This window comes from Leguminivora glycinivorella, chromosome 1 (genome assembly GCF_023078275.1).
Source record: "Leguminivora glycinivorella isolate SPB_JAAS2020 chromosome 1, LegGlyc_1.1, whole genome shotgun sequence".
Lineage (NCBI taxonomy): Eukaryota > Metazoa > Arthropoda > Insecta > Lepidoptera > Tortricidae > Leguminivora > Leguminivora glycinivorella.
This window is the reverse complement of record NC_062971.1, coordinates 32,655,843-32,674,515: the sequence shown is the minus strand read 5'-3', so window position 1 is coordinate 32,674,515 and position 18,673 is coordinate 32,655,843. Positions and strand designations below refer to the sequence as shown.

At 37.0% G+C, this 18,673-nt stretch overlaps 1 pseudogene; it reads right to left on the bottom strand.

The window, feature by feature from the left end:
- The window catches only part of LOC125230037, a 38,841-nt pseudogene extending 27,354 nt beyond the window's left edge, over window positions 1–11,487 (bottom strand).
- Between the last annotated feature and the right edge of the window lie 7,186 nt (window positions 11,488–18,673).

Below are 18,673 nucleotides of genomic sequence, written 5' to 3'. Positions count from 1 at the left end.
TTATTAAGCCTATGTCTTGTTTTAAGAAAAAAATATAATAGCAAATAAATACGGCTACTCAAAGTTGTCCTCATACTTAACGATACAGTCTTTACAGTCTACAGATGCAGGATACTCGCCGATGCCTACTTACTAATCCCTTCCCACTGAGCCACCTGCATTTTACACTGCCTAGATATCGATTGCCGACCGATTATTCCGACCCCAATCCCTATTCTTATCCCTGTCCCTATCTCTATCCTTGTCCCCGTCCCCGTCCCCGTTCCATCCCCGTCCCCGTCCCCGTCCCCGTCCCCGTCCCCGTCCCCGTCCCCGTCCCCTATCCCTGTCCCTGTCCCTGTCCCTGTCCCTGTCCCTGTCCCTGTCCCTGTCCCTGTCCCTGTCCCTGTCCCTGTCCCTGTCCCTGTCCCTGTCCCTGTCCCTGTCCCTGTCCCTGTCCCTGTCCCTGTCCCTGTCCCTGTCCCTGTCCCTGTCCCTGTCCCTGTCCCTGTCCCTGTCCCTGTCCCTGTCCCTGTCCCTGTCCCTGTCCCTGTCCCTGTCCCTGTCCCTGTCCCTGTCCCTGTCCCTGTCCCTGTCCCTGTCCCTGTCCCTGTCCCTGTCCCTGTCCCTGTCCCTGTCCCTGTCCCTGTCCCTGTCCCTGTCCCTGTCCCTGTCCCTGTCCCTGTCCCTGTCCCTGTCCCTGTCCCTGTCCCTGTCCCTGTCCCTGTCCCTGTCCCTGTCCCTCTCCCTCTCCCTGTCCCTGTCCCTGTCCCTGTCCCTGTCCCTGTCCCTGTCCCTGTCCCTGTCCCTGTCCCTGTCCCTGTCCCTGTCCCTGTCCCTGTCCCTGTCCCTGTCCCTGTCCCTGTCCCTGTCCCTGTCCCTGTCCCTGTCCCTGTCCCTGTCCCTGTCCCTGTCCCTGTCCCTGTCCCTGTCCCTGTCCCTGTCCCTGTCCCTGTCCCTGTCCCTGTCCCTGTCCCTGTCCCTGTCCCTGTCCCTGTCCCTGTCCCTGTCCCTATCCCTATCCCTATCCCTATCCCTTCCCTATCCCTATCCCTAACCCTATCCCGTCCCGTCCCGTCCCGTCCCGTCCCTGTCCCTGTCCCTGTCCTTGCCCCTGTCAAATTATCATGCTAATAGGAGGTGAACTTTGAAAAATCCTTTCTTAGTTCTCCTGGAACTTCCGTGTCGATTTGAAATCTCTTGAACCAGAAGTAAAGATAAAAACTAAACCTATACTTATGGCTATTTTGGATATTTTAACCCCATTGCACAACAACAGGGGAGAAATTTCTTTTCCACCTCATTAGATTTTAAAATCGTTGTATTTATCGTGATCAGCGACCCGGTAAACCATAAAAACGATACCCATATTGTGTTTTTGACTTTACCCCCTTTGCACCCCTTTAGGGGTAAAATGTTCAAAAAAACCTGAAACATGTATTTAGTCATATGTCTTTAGAAATCCTCCTGTGAAGTTTCGAATAAAATAGTCAAACTAATCTTGTTTCCCCATACAAACTTTGAACCCCATTTCACCCTTTTAAGAGGAGAATTTTGAAACATCCTTTCTTAGTGCTCCTCTACACTATATAAGGAACATATGTGCCAAATTTGAAATCTCTAAGACCAGCGGTTTTGGCTGTGCGTTGATATGTCAGTCAGTCAGTAAGTTTCTTCTTTTATATATTTTTTTTGATATTTTAACCCCATTGCACCACAACAGGGAAGAAGGTATTTCATTTCCGCCTCGTTAGATTTTAAAAACGTTGTATTTATCGTGATCAGCGACCCAATAAACCGTAAAAACGATACCCATATTAGTTTTTTGACTTTATCACCCCCTTTTCACCCTTTTAGAGGTTAAATTTTCAAAAAACCTGAAACACGTCTTTAGTCATATGTTTTTAGGATCCCTCCTGTGAAGTTTCGAATAAAACAGTGAAACTAACATTGTTACCCCATACAAAGTTTGAACCCCCATTTGACCCCCTTAGGAGGCGAATTTTGAAAAATCCATTCTTAGTACTCCTCTACACTATATGAGGAACCTACGTGCCAAATTTGACATCTCTTATTTTCTTATAACAAAAGCAGGGAAAATTCGGCTGGAGATACCTATTGATGTAATCTTATTATTATTTCAATTTAGTAATTTAATATTGTCTGCCTTTGGCTCTTGCACCCATATTTGATGTATATGCGCGAAAGATATTCAATGAGTTTAATGTCAAATATTATTCTATATCTTATTCTATTCTTATTATATTATTCTTAATATCTATTCCACGTCTTGTTGCAGTGGTTTTGCGCAATGATTCGTTTATCTAAAATGGTCTCTTGAGAAAATGATGTTGACTGCAGCTCAAATACTAGGCGTTTTAGTAATTTTACAAATTACATCTGAGGAAATAAGCGCGTTATTTAAATAATTTCGAAATGTTTTGCAAGTCTATACTTACCTATCAAAATATCTAAATTATATTATTTATGTTTTAGTAAGGCCAAATAGTTTTCAAATTACTATCGGTTCGTGGAACTTCCGAGAGGAACTTAAGCTCCCAAAATATATTTCTCAAAATTGAAAGTTACAAGTTACAAGCGGAAGTCACTTTCCGACTTGTCTTAATATGACACAATTTAGGAGCGGTTGTCAATGTCTAATATTATTAGACATTGACAACCGCTTGTAAATTGTAACTTGTATCTTCGAGAAATGGGCCCCAGTTCCCCGTTTCTCGAAAGGTACAAGTTACAAGTGCGCGAACTGTCAAACTTGTCATGGAAACACACTTGTAATACAAGGCTTGTACCTTTCGAGAAACGGGCCACTGGTCACAAAACTCTAGCTCTTGTCGATAAAATTATGTATGTAGTATGTAAATGTAGTTTGATTCTTTTTTTTTGTTATATAGAATGAGGAAACTTGCTTATCTACAGTCGCGTAAATATTAGGTGTATGTGAAGATTACAAAGTTTTCAAGCCACTTTAGTCAACTTGCTCATGAAGTCTCAGTTCGCGCAGTAGTGTGGCATATAAGGGCCGGTTGCATAAAACCGTCTGTCACCGTTAAAGCGTTCGTTAAATTTTAGTTGAAGTTCCATAGATATCTGCTGCGTGACGATGATGTGTCTGTCAAATGTGGGTGATGCAACTGGCCCTTAGTATCAAACTTAACCAAAATCAAAATGTAAGTATTATTTCAATAATAACATGTCACTTACTTTTATCGCTAATATTATGTTGTAATTAAGTACACTTAAACACTACAGATAATGAGACTTCATTCGTTTATGAATTAACCTTGCAACTAATCTTCGCACAGTTAAATATAAAAATAACAATGAGAAATCTAATTAGGTGTCACATTTTTGAATTTTAAGCAACCGGTATCATTAATTGGAATAATTAGGTTAGGTTCCCTTCAAACGACATCAGTGCAACCTTCGCCTTGACGGCTTATTGGAAATATACTTTTGAATATATTAAAGCGCATTAACCGAGGTTTCCGATATTGTTTATCGATCGACACTCAATCAGGTGAGGTATCGGTTGAACTTTTAAATAAATAAATAAATATTACGAATGTGCAGGTAGGTAGTCTAGTTTACTCCTTGTTATTTTTTTTGTAGAGCATAAAAAAGTTGTCATGAGATAAAGTCACGCTTTGGCTTTGCTGCCGCGATTAGCGGAATGCGTTTCTTTGCTGACATCATTCATTAAATGTTTATTGTAAGTCATGGCATCAATATTTTAATAATGTGACATACAAATTATAATAGCAGGCACACACGCAGTCACACAAGTATATAGTAAACGTAATGTATTTTTTCGCTTATATGTAACAAATTTAAAGCTTTCTGTTACCACACAGGGTTCAAATTCAAACATTCAAACAAATAACAATAGAACTTATAAAATATAATAATATTTTAACTCTTAAATGATTGATCATGAATTTATTTTATAGATTTATTTAACTATATACTCGTTACTCGCTAAGCAAACCCTACTACACAGCTTTACAAAAACATGTCTTGACGCAACCTCGGCTTTTCTCACAAATCTGCACTATTAGCAAACAAGATCTGATCCATTATTTACCCATTCGATAATGAATCACAAGAGTCAACAAGTAACGGTTTGTATACGAATGAGTCGGTGCGCTTTCACTGATCGGATCGCTGTGTGGACGCGTTACGAGTGTTACGCATCGCTTATGTAATGTCGTACCTAACTAGTAAAATTGGTCTTGACATTCAGAATTTTTGAATAATAAGTAAGCGGGAAAAGCGGTTAGTTTTCCGCATGCCTGGCTATACTTGCACTGTAAAAATACTTACAGAGTCTCTAACTCTACATACTTAAAGAGTCGCGTGAGACCGCCGCCAAAAATCCAATACATAATTTTTCATGGGTATTTAATATTCATATCACGCCTTTCTTTCTTGAAAGCGGGTCAAATTAAGTTTTTTTAACACTAGGTTATTATGTTACAGTAGTGTTTGTGCATTATTTTATAAATAAATAAATAAATAATAAATAAATATTGAGGACACCTTACACAGACCAACTTAGCCTCAAACTAAGCAAAGCTTGTACTATGGGTGCTAAGTGACGATATACATACTTAAATATACATATAAATACATACTTATATACTCAGGAAAAAATATCTGTGCTCATCACACATAGAGTTGTGCCATTCCCGAGAACGTTCTCCCGTTTGTATGGGAAATGTTCTCTCAAGAGAATATTCTCCATAGTAAAATGAGAACGTTCTCGAGAACGGCACAACTCTAATCACACAAATAAATGCCCTTACCGGGATTCGAACCCAGGACCGCGGCTTCACAGGCAGGGTCACTACCGACTGAGCCAGACCGGTCGTCATATTATAGACTCATTATTTTATATTAAAATGTCTTGAAACATAAATTAACGTTTCGTGATACGTACCTACTTAGTTGTCACATGATAACATTATTTATTTCTTCTTTGGGCATACATAACATACACTTAAATACGTCAAGACATTCAATAAATGCCCTCGTTTGCTTTGTTATTTCAAAGTTTACTATTATCATCCTTATAACCTCCTAATTTGCTTTTGCGAACGTATAAGTTAATCATTAAACTATTTACCAGAGTATGAAAAATACCTGGAAAGTAATTCCAACAATCGATTAAGTAATCCAAAATAAATGCAAGCCCACCAAACAAAGTAGCGGTGTCCATTTGTAATTGTAAGCATCTGTATACCTTACAATGAAGGAAGACATCGTAAGCCCGACACGCGTGGTCGCGCGATCTAACGACCATAATGAGTCTATAATATGTGACGATTTCAACTAAAAGGTGCCACCTTGTCGGTTGTCGATAAGGTTCATTTTAAATCTAAGCTTTACGGAGATAACAACTTATTGGCAACCAACTGTACGGTTCCTTTTGATTGAAAATGCCACGTATTATAATCGTTACCGGCGTGCAATACCATCGCTTGCGGTTGACATGTATTGAGAAACATCCACCTTTGAGGAGTGCGGAGGTCGCTTGCCTCATTACATTTTTACATGTCAATCTAGGGGTTACAATGGTAGGGCCGCTGGCACAAGAAAGGGCATGAAACCGGTAATTTAGAAGGAAACAGAGGATGTTACACGCCACCAACATTTCCGACGGCAGAAATTTGACCGCCGTCGCCGCCGCACAACTGTTTACTGTCGTTTATATTGCTATCTTAAATGTAACCCATGACACCATCACATCACCATACAAGCTTGCATTTATCAAATCAAATGTCACCTATACATGTTTAGCCGCTTTTGTATGACATTAAGTAACATACGAACATACATGTGTGCAGTTAGTCTTGTTTGTACATACATAAATAAATAAATAAATATTATACATTCTTACACAGAATGACTGAGTCCCACGGTAAGACGTCTTGTGTTGTGGGTACTCAGAAAACGATATAAGTATATAATACAAATACTTATATACATATAAAACATGCATGACTCGGGAACAAATATCTGTACTCATCACACAAATAAATGCCTTTACCGGGATTCGAACCCGGGACCGCGACATAGCAGGCAGGGTCACTACCTACTAGGCCAGAACTGTCGTCAAATACCGGTCCCGGTCGTACATAACTTATGTATGTTTATTGTTTATCAGCCTCATCTTAACGCCATAAAAAGATCTCAACCAACGTCCATCAAAAGTATCAAAACCAAACATTGAACGAAATATTTAAATGTAAGTATCGAAATGAACCGAGCTACAAAAAATACTTGACTATGTATTTGCAAACATTGTTAAAATGGAGATTGGAGTTTCCACCAAAGATTGTCATCTTGGCTAGACCCCCAGGTCAATACTCATAGATGTTGCGAATTACTATAGTTTGCTCCCGTTCTCACGAGAAAAAGCTTGTTAAGTAACTCCCCCATTGTTAGACGTGGTTCAACTTAACAAAACAGAAAGTGTTCGACAAACATGTCTTCTTACAAATAATGGTACAGTCTGCGTCGAATACACGTAGGTAACGCACCTTTTAATGGGCTATCATTCGAGTTTTTGACCAAATAAGACAAGTGTAATATGTTCTATGGGTCCACAGGTAATACGAGTACATAGTACTCTACTGTCCTGTCCTGTCTAGTCCAATCTTGTCCTGTCCATGAGAAACCGTGGTGTCTATAACATATTTCAGAGATTATTTACTTAGTTAATCACACTGGCTTTGTATTGTGATCGCGACCTGAACTCGTTGGTCCATTTAAAAAAAAATATAAATGGGCTTACTCTTGGCCACAGACTAGCCAAAGGCAAAGACGTGCATATAACACTTTAATAAAAAACTGAGTCAAAGTATTGCAAATTATGCAGAACACAGGTTGTACAATGGTAATTAATGATTAAATACGTAGTTAATAACATTTCAAATTATAATCAGGTTATAATATTTTGCCATCTATGACTAATTAGCCCAGATTCAAGGTTTTGTAGAATTACCAATTAATTGATCTTCACATCATCTTTAGGAAGCGAATTACGTTACAAACAATGTAGGTTATTGAATTTTGAATTTGGTGACTCAAATTGTCTGTCAGGTCGCGTGAACAACGATATAATATTTAACGTCAGGCCGTCCTTTTCGCACTATTTGTAACTGCGATAATCCGCCCCAATGCGATAAAGTTTATCACACTAGTGTGCTACGCCCGCGGAGCAATTACTTAAACACTATTTTACCTACAAGTTTTTATAAAATACATATGTAAGTACTTTTTGTGCTCTGTATTACGATAACTCGTTAATTTCCGTTTATCGAACAGTAAATGATAATGACGAAGGTATGAGAGGTCACTGGGTAGCGTTAGAATAAGTAGAATTTAATCTCTAAAGTCGAGCTCATTTCAAGACCCGCAAGATGAATAATACGCAACATTCTGTACAGCAGAGCTCTTCTGTATTAGTGTGGCACCGACAATTGCGTATACAATTATACATAAGCCTTACCTATATTATTATCTATCTATATTATTTATTAACTTTTGCAATTGGTCAGTAATTTTCATTATTTCTAGATTATAATAAACTTTGTATGTAAATATTCTTCCGATAAATAATGAATACAAACCAAAGTTGTACAAGGGAAAATGTGTAACGAGGACATTCGAACCATGTCATAATACCGTACTCGTACGCCGCCACTGTACGATACTCGATCTCTGACACGGATCTACTCTTACGCAACTCGGATGATACTGTGTCAAAAGATCGGTGCAATTTGCAAAATTGGCTTTAAAGGAGTATAATGACTGTTATTATGTTAGATAACGTTTGGAATTAATAGAGACGTCAAATTAATGGAAGACACAATGCTTTCCGTTCAGACATCAATGTCTAAATGTACATGTATGATTTTTATTGAACAATTTAAGTGCTTATTTCATTAGTTTCATTACCTATACTGTCACACTTTTATTCAGTAGGAGAGGTGAATGTTATATTGTCGATATTCTAGTACTTAGGTATATTTTAGATTTTTAAGCACGGTCTACATCAAATATTTATCTCCCTCCTCTCATAATCCCACAAGCCCACGTTATTGAAAGATACGTTGTTTACATTGTGACAGACTGTCAACTGATTGATGCTTGTACTTATTCCTTTTACTGTCTTTTAGTGTAAGACTTGCATTCTGCACTATCTATTAGTATTTCTAGTAGCCAAGGCAATGCGTGCGCAAAAGAACGTGATTGGGATAAAGAGCAAACAACATGACACACATAGTATCCGAGTACGTTTATGCCAACGTCGAATACAACAAATTGTGGGGGCAATTTATAAAAGTCTAAATTAAATTTTATAACTATGACTGATGAAGTCACTTTGTTATAAATGTTTGATACGATTGTAGAGAATTTGATATTTGAGATTCGATTCAAGATTGGAACTACGCTGCTCACATTTATTGACGTTATTAATCGCATGTTTGCCTAAGTAATTATTAGAAAAGGCATTGAAAAGTTATTAAGGTTCTCAGATCAGTCACTGACTGAAAAGTTATTGTTATCCTAGTAGGGCTGTTAACTTTTTGGCTGGCAAAGACTTCTACGCGCGCGCGCGAGGTGCATCGAAAATTCTGACAAAATTCTCGTAGTTGTGTTCCTAGGGAAGGTTAAATAGAAGATACTCGACATGTTGGTATAGGACTATGATAGTGAGTGGTCGAATAGTATTGTATGTGTGGATGCTGACTGTTGACTGTTTGTAGTTGATAATTTGGCTGATTCGTAAGACAAATCACGATTCAAAAACGATATTTGTGAGCTAGTTCGTAATGATACCTTTTATTGTTTCTCAAATTATCTGTCTATTTTCTCCAATTTCATTCATAACATTTGTCATTCTTATTACCTAACCCCATTACCAAAATCGCGATACCATCTACCGAGAGAATCGTGACAATAACAAGAAGTGAATCTGTTAAAAATTGTCCCAAATCAGTCAGTCACGTACAATGTAACGTATCAAAGTTAGGTAAGCCGAGACAACGGTGGCAGAAGGGCGTATGTTTGTGTGTTGGGAGCATGTGGTTGGCCTTTCTCCGGCGCGCGCATGCTTGGGATTATGCAATTGAATGTGGTCTGCGCTTGCGTTCGGAAGTGGCGCAGTGGAAGTGTTATGCGTAAGGAAGTTCTAGTATGTTCTGTTTGTTCGATTGAGGATGCCGAATGTTGACCTTTTTACTAGTGACATGTTTTTCAGACAAGTGTACTTAAGAGAGATTGTTAATTTTGATTTTATGAAATAAAACTATGGAAACGGATTATATCGCGTATAATGAATTTACATCCCGGCGTTTCGAACACTACAGCGTTCGTATGGTCAACGGGTGACTGAGGAAAAATTAAAGCGCAGTAAAGTGTTCGAAATGTCGGGATACGCGATATAATCCGTTTCCATGGTTTTATTTCATAAGTAACTATGTATCGCGCTAACAATAGAAAACAATATCAAACTTATTTAAATCAACTTTAAATGAGCATTATATTTGTATGGAAAAATCTTTCTTTAATATAAATTTCATCGAAATATATTTAAAAAAAATGTACTTAATAAAGAATTTCAACAAATGAAGATCAGCTACTGATTTTTCCCTATGTGGCTTTGTGTTAGCGCTCTCTTAACGCGAAAAGTGAAGAAGCATATTACAAAAAGCCTAAAATATTACGCCACAGATACAATACAATGCATTGTCATGTAAATATTCACAAATATTTCGGCCCCATGTGCAAACGATGGTCACGTAGGTCAAGTCTGTTTTGTCTGTATGTTTGCAAAACAGGTTGTCTCGGATGTGCCCTAGTAACCAGTAGGTATTACTTGACCTTGACTTAAAATAATACTAGCGACCGCGATTTGTTAACTTATATGAACTGAATCCCCTTTGTGCACTATTTTTTTTTCTAATCTAATCAATGGCTTATTATTGATTAAAATGTATTGGTAATATTTATATTTTAAAATATAAACTACTAGCTTTTGCCCGCGGCTTCGCTCGCGTTAGAAAGAGACAAAAAGTAGCCTATGTCACTCTCCATCCCTTCAACTATCTCCACTTAAAAAATCACGACAATTCGTCGCTCCGTTTTGCCGTGAAGGACGGACAAACAAACAGACACACACATTTTCCCATTTATAATATTAGTATGGATAAGTTACCTAATTAAAAAATAGGTAAGTAGGTATTAAGAAATATCGTCCTATATTTTCTTTTGTTTTCATTTACCGAATACACGAAATAATAATTTTGGTCCAAAAATGATCACATGTACAGTGAGCTGCAAAAGTGCACGGTGAATTTATCAATGAGTTCATTCATAATTCTAAATTTCCTGACTATACTCTGTTGTCAAAAACTGCTACCAAATAAAAATTTGTTATTTCCTACAGTTAAACTTGTCAGTAACGTATGCGAGGCAAGGCTTTCGACGGGTTAAGGCTTAGGGTCGAGTCGGTTGCACCAAAGTCACCAAACAGTCTGTAACCAAATTTTGCATTCGTAAAATTTTTGTATTGCAATTTCCATAGACTTCTGCTGCTTGACTTTGATGTGTCTGTTAATTGTGGTAAATGCAACTTACCCTAAGTTGTAATGTTAACAATGTTAATATATAATTTATTGACTTTTTAGCATTACCACAACATTGACCACAACCCTTTTTTTAATCTTATTCCAAGTGCGCTAAGTTTGTTGCATTTACTGCCAGGAGTGCACGCAAACTCGATTGTCCGGTTTGTTTTTGCGGCAGTTTCTGACACGCAAAATTTATTTTTGCGTAAAGTCCAGAAGTGTCAGACGCTGTGTAATGAGGTAATTGGCAATGGTGATATCAGTTCGGCTCTACATGCTTATTAATTTGCATAATCCTGACATTTTTTTTCTTGTATTCTTTGGTTGATTCTACTGTCTAGCGTTGATGCAGCTCAACAGACCTACATAACATAATGCTTTCATGCGCTTTATTTATGTATTTTTTTACTGCGTTACTTGACTGAAATTGCAGGACTCTAAATCCCATAAAATAAAAATATAGACCATGTCTTCAAGGAAGGGGAAAAATAAACAAATGCAGATTTGTTTTTAAAACTGTGTAAGTCGAAATTCCTGTAATAGTTTTAATGTCTTAACTATCATTAACGTGCAATTATTACAAACAAACCCGATTACTATCACTAAACGCCGTTTTTATTCGTAACTCACCAGGAAATTGCAAAAGGACTACTCCGACAACCAGCAAACACTTCATTTCAACCATTTTCCAAATAAATAATTTAACTAAGCATCACAATTTCACAAAGACATAATATCACAGACCATAACTTAGTATTGTTACCGCGTGATCATATCGTACGGGTGCGTGTGCGCAGGTCGGTTTCCTCGCGGGTACTGCCAGCGAAAGTGGTGGAGGAGCTGGGACAGTGCGACCCTTGAATGGCTTCCTATTGCGCTGTGCCGTGATAGCCATATGATAAACAGCCTACCTTGAGAAAGGAACGGATTCGTGCGTCATTGTTGAAGGATTTTTGAGTAAATAAATAAAAAACAACATTATGTTATCATTATATTATAGCTTATGTATTTAATATTCATTAGATGTCGTCAAATATTCTTCAAATATATGCTATATTTACGCTTTTAAATTGATCTTGATATTCTATCTTAGGACAATGAGTCAGAGCTAGTGGTTTCATGAAGCCTCTTGAACGTCAGCTGCCGCTGCAATGACAAGTTGAGGAACGTGATTTCAGATATAAGAAATTATACCTGTGTTTATTTATTCGCTATGTTTTTTTATATGTAGAATCATATTTAACCCATATTTATTTATTCCCATATGAAAAATTCTGATAAAGGTTTTATTTATTCGCTATGTTTTTTTAAATGTAGAACCATATTTAACCCATATTTATTCCCATATGAAAAATTCTGATATAGGCTTACAGCGTGTCTCTTCTAACAGTAACACTAGTTTTACTACTCGGCACGTCGCGTAAAATTACGATTTTTCTCTCCTTAGGTACTTTTGTCACATGTAACGTGTAATTTCTTCCATGCATTGCTCGTTGAGACTGCCGCTTCCTATTAGAAGTCCCTTACAATTGACTTACTTTTTAAATAAAAAATAGATGTTAGGATTATCATGTTTGTTGTCAATTGAAGTTCTTTTCAACATACGCATTATTGAACATAATTCTCTAGGGCTACCTTGCGCAAATTAAGCATTGTCTATCGCTTACACAATAACTATAAATGCCAATCGCACATTTACGTTCAGATACTTGACAGGTATTCATGGGGCAATAGGATATATCTACGTGTTAATAAAATTACACACAGGGTGGCTAGCCGAATGGCACAATCGCTCACGAAACCCCCCCTTAGCCCCGTAGCCGAATGGCATTTCTCCGACGCCAAACGAAAGCGATACGCCGCTGGCTCTGTCGCGCCAATACGCAAGCGCGATAGAGATAGATATCTACTAGCGCTTCGTTTCGTGAGCGTTTCGTGAGCGATTGTGCCATTCGGCTAGCCACCTGGTGGGGCTGGAGGCTACCTACATACTTTGTTTAATAACTCATCATCTCCAAACAAACGTTATTAGTTTTCTGATCCCTTTTTGTCCTAGTTGTTTCGAACAAAAACGTCAGTTATGAAATTTTGATACCTACTTACTATCTGTACCTACATATCCTATTTAAATTAAAACTTTGTTACATTTGTAAGCCGAGAGCCGAGACGTATCTTATATGTATGTAGTAGATATAGTTCAAGTTGAAAGTTTTAGAGTTGGACCAACCTAAATATTAAAGTGTTATTAGTAACAAAAAGTGGATATAAGCTTTAGAGCTTTCACATAATCTCAATGTATAAAGATTATGTTAATTTTGCAACTAATTATAAAACAAAAAATGTTTTTTTTTTTCATTTCTGCAATGAATAGATTATATTTTTTTATTTTTTTTATTGATCTAGGTAATTGTATAGTAATTGTGATTTTTCGTTGACAGGCTATTATTTTTTAGAAAAACATGAAAAAGCGATAGACACGCTGATAATGAAATTTAGACCTGCTTTTTCTCGGTAGGATCAGCTACTGTTTAAAATAAGATTAATAAGATAATAACGTACCTACAGATAGCATCCCATGTCGTAATATCTAAACCATATTATTATGTTCGGACTCCTGCAAGATGCTATTCGAAAAGGCGCAAAAATCATAACAGTTATTTATGCATTCGTGGTTGCAGTGGTCGTTTTTTTGGATGTCGGTTAAACTGTTTGGCAACCTTACCCGTATTAATTAAAATTCCAAGTATGTTTATTCGAACTTACTAACCAGGGTGCGAAGTCAAATGCATAAACACGATAATATCGTTGTAGCTATCTCTGTCGCTCTTCCGTATTGGCGCGAAAGAGCCAGATTGCGTTTCGATACTTTTGATCTGCGTAGGTATAGCGTCAACGGTTGTCATTTATGTTATCTAGTTGTTAAGATTGATATATTATAACCAGTGATCGTAACTATGGCAGTAAAACTTTAACAAAAACTTAGCGTTGACATAAATTGAAAAAAAAAACCTGGATTATTATTTTCAGGGAATTCTATAGCTGAATCCTAGATTTCCAATACTTTATTCCAAGGATATTTATATTTTTATGTCTGTAAGCACTCTATAATATCCACTTAGCAAGTTTTGGTAAAGTTTTACTCCTATAGTTCCGATTACTGATGATAACTACTTATTATAATCATGTAATCACAACAGTGCGAGAGATATAACAATATAATTACATGCCTGCAGTAGAGATAGAGAGCTAGGTGGGTCAATATACGAAATTCTTTTTGATTGTCGTTCCTACTTTACACATTTTTTTTTACTGAAGATCTGCCCCCAGACATTATTTTTAGTCATAAAGATCTCCAAGGTAGATTTGCCAAGCTAAGATCAAGTGAGATATCTTGGCGAAGGATGTCAAAATGAATTCAAAATTGCATTTTATCTTCAAATTGGCTTCCGAGCGTCGCCTGTCGTTCGACAACCGGTTCCGTTTCCAAAACTCCCTTGAACGAACGAAAGTTGCTCTTTTATGCCACTGGTGTTTTCCTACATTATTTAAAAATACCTGACATACCTATACGTACTTAAAACTTATTAATAAAAATATTGCCAGGCAGAGTGATGGCAGGTGGACTAAAATGTTGACCGAATGGTGGCCGCTATCGGATGTAAGAAGCGCCTGGCATCCGTTGGCTCGTTGGGTGGACGACATCCGAAAAACTACGGGGCACTTCTGGATGAGATTAGCCCAGGACCGGGATAAGTGGCGTACACGAAGGGAGGCCTATGCTCAGCAGTGGGCGATTAATGGCTGAAATGATGATGATGATGATGATGAATAAAAATATCTTGTTACCAGAAAATACAGAAACACTCATTTCTGTGTGATACTATACAGCACGACCACGGATGATTTTATTAATTCTGATGCGCAAATTCACGAAAAAAATGTACTTTTTTTACTGACGTTTAAAAAAAATGTACCCTTATGATTTTGGAGTTTCGACATAGGGCCCGTGGTCGTGCTAGGTAGGTACTCCCTGGCACGACCACACTATATTTAATGAGAATTTAAATTTCTATTGCAGTACAAATTCACGAAAAAAAATGTACTTTTTTGTACTTACCTTTAAAAAAAAATACCCTCATGGTTTCGGAGTTTTGACATGGTCGTTAGATAGGTGGAAAATATACATTACGACATACCTACACGTATGGTAACACGGTTATGTTCTCTTTCCCTAGTTTTTCGTAAAAACTATGGAGTTAATAAGAGACTGATCAAACAATAACAGTATCTAGACGGCGGTAAAATTGCACAACCAACAAAGATTGACTGGACTTTTCGCTTTTGTAATGCCATAATATTATCCCAATCGGATAATATTTCTTCATAAAATTACAATATTCAGGAGATATGTATAGGTACCAGTGGCGGAGCGTCGATACAACTCGATTCCCAACGGGTTCAACAAAATTGATTAGTATCTGTAGAAGTCCATACAAAACAGATGGATAAAACCCCTCCGGCTTTAAAACGAAAATTTCAGGCCATATGATAGGTACTATTTACTATTTATTCCTAATGTATTAAGCGCAGCTATATTTAATTTTTTGCTTGCTTAAATTTATATGGTAACCGTGGATGAGTTCTTGTGGTTGATAAGTGCAAATTGCAACAATATTTTATTCTCGTACTTGACTACTTCTCCTATGTCGCATAACCGCAAAATTATGCTTATTAGCAGTTCCAAGCATTTTCTGTTGACCGGGAAGTGTCGTAACCCCACTTAATATTTTCCGGTGTGAGAAGGCCAATGGCCGTCGATGGTTGCGGATGGAACAACTTTACGGTCATTTTTCGAATTACTTATTCTAGACAAATTACATACAAGTCATCATCATCATCATCTTCCTTGCGTTATCCCGGCATTTGCTACGGCTCATGGGAGCCTGCGGTCTGCTTTTACAACTAATCCCAAGATTTGGCGTAGGCACTAGTTTTTACGAAAGCGACTGCCATCTGACCTTCCAACCCGAAGGGTAAACTAGACCGTACTGGAATTAGTTCGGTTTCCTCACCATGTTTACCTGAACCAAAAAGCGACTGGCAAGTATTTTAGAATAAAATAAAAAGAAAATAAAATAAAATAAAAATAGTTTATTTGCCAAAAAAAGTTTTACACCTTTGACCACCACACTAGGCTAGGCCTGTCTCGTGGAGTCAGTCCAAACATTTCCATTTACATCATTACATTTTTCCTACGCTGAAGCAATATTCTAAAGACTTACAGTATATTTAAAACTATAACTAAAGCTAACCTATAACTATGAATATACTATATGAATATGAATATGTCATTATTCATTAATTATTGCCGTGGCACTGGATCTTGAGAAGTTCCATGTGCTCTTCCAACCCCGTTTAGGGAATATAGACTTGAATTTAGGTGTATACCTCTATAACATTAATGTTTTATACAAATGTGACATGTTTGAAAATAAATGGACAATAATAATAAAACGAAAAATATTGTAATAGTTTACATAAGTTCTTACATTATTATTCAAGATTTTAGAAGTTATTATTAGGGATTATTAGTAACCTTATGTAAGGCTATTTTATCGATAAAAGGATTGTCGATGTTTTTATTTTGTCAAGCACTCAAAACTTGACGTTCGTGCCAGAAAAATATTTAAGTATAACAAATTACATACATCTACAAATTTAATGCATGGGTCAGGAAGTCAATTCTATTCTACATATTCTACGAGTTTTGGTCTGTAAGCTATATCTTTAAAGTGCTAAATTTTATCCTGTAGAGTAAGCAATTTAGTTAATATGTAGTTAATCTTTAACAGGAAAATTTGCGTCGGCAACTGCCTAATAATATATTACTAAGATTTCAAACTTACGAACAACGATGCCCAGGATCTGCAGCGTGCATCCGTGTCAGCGGCTATTTTATGTAACAGCTTAAATCGTAACAGTGCACGCGTATTTGCGTAAACCTCTGTCCGGTTTGAGGTAGGCACGCGAGACAAGAGTAACTTATTTATTATGTATGTAATTAAGACGTTACTGTTGTACATATCTAGTAAATATTTATGTTCTTCAGATAATTAAATATTGCTTCCAAAAGTCTTAGTAGAATAAGTACCTATAGACTCTACGTTAAAAAAAGAATTAGAAAACTACGTTCTAACTGCGTTATTCAAATGGTCGTTATTGGGGGACACCTTACACAGATCAACCTAGCCCCAAACTAAGCAAAGCTTGTACTATTTTAAGATATTTATTAATAAAGAAGCCAAAAACCATTCAATTACTGTTTATTTATATAACACGAAATAACACAAAAAAATAACACGAAAACACGAAATAATACAATTTTAAAAATCATTAGGGGCAAAAAAATCTAAGGTACATCGGGGTAAATCTCGACTGGGGGACAATTGTAACTAATCCATTTTTTACATAATTACACTATGATGTTGAGTTCTACATGTATCCACTGAACACGCCTACCATATAATTATAACCGGTGGGCACTTTATTTAATAATGCAAACATTGTAAAACATGGAAAAAATGGACGATTTACATTTGGCCCTTAGTCGAGATTTGCCCCGCTGTACCTTATTATATTATTGCGTAGTTAAATTTCGCACTTTTTCTAGTGCAAAACTTGTTTGTACAGACTTGAATCTAGATACCTACACTCAGCATTAAATGGTATTTGAAATATACCAAAATGTTAGTAAGGTCAGTGTGGTGAAGACCGTCTACCCGGAAAGACCGTCTATTGACTATAACTTTTTTGTTTATATATCTACTAGGGAATGCAGCTAGAACCGAAAACCGAGTATCGGTTTTTTTTCGGTGAAACTCGAAACCGATTCGAATTTCGGTTCATAACCGAGTTTTTGTTACCTTCAGGTAAATTGTTAAATAAAACAGATTTTTCGCTTATATTGTGTTTTTATGGACTTTGTAAATACAGTATATATATAAAAACCTCATAGGACGATTTCTTGACTGCTGGGACCAGTTTTTCTTAGGAATTGGTGAAGATTATTGCTTTGAAAAGTATAGCTGAAGTTCAATCGACATGAACAATTTAAAAATGTAACGTAAGTGATGTTACATATTTCTTTATGTTAGACGCAGCATATTGCGATGTAAAATGGGATGAAAAGACTCTATTTTCAACTCTCTGAGAACGAAACTCATCTATAATTGAAATGATGAAAGTAATCGTTTTAGCATCTTTTGTGTCCTGGTGAGTTCTTTCATTTTTAACCAATTTCCAAATATCAATGGAGGAGTAAAATGAAATAAATATACTATAAAAAGAAAAAAATTACCAAGGCCTCCAAGTGTCCAAAGCTGATTCTAAGAGATCAATGGAGGAGGTAATCAGCTCATCTGTATTTTTTTAAATATTTGTTATTTGATATCTCCCTCAACTCTGAACCGATTTTTTTTTATCGAATGTATATATAGGTTGGTCCTATTTTTATCAAGTGGTGTCCAGTCCAGTTCTGATGATGGGATCCTGGATAATTCAAGGAAACTCTTCAAATCTTAAAGGTAAACTGATTTTCGTTTGCTAAGAACGTTGGGGTTTTAAGCCACATTCTGGTCAAGCTAGTGTTGTGAATTTAAGCTTTGAGGCGTAAACTACAAAACTCGAGTCGCGACTTCTGCGTCTTAAAGCCTCGAACCTTAAAGCCTCGACCATATAAGCCTCAACCTTATAAGTTTGCGTTGCTGCTTACGAGCACAGAATCCTCGAGTCTTTAGTCCTCAAGCTTTAAAGACTCCTAAGCTTTGAAGGTTTAAGTCTATAAGGTTTGTAGCATTTAAGTCTTAAGAGCTTTTAATATACTAGATCCTAAGGTCAACAGAAGTAAAAAAACAGGCCAAGTGCGAGTCGGACTCGCCCACTAAGAGCTCCGTACTTTTTAGTATCCTGAGATACATGAGATACAGCGTGGTGACGTGACCGGGCGGAGGGATATCTGAGTCTTAGTAATAGACTTACGT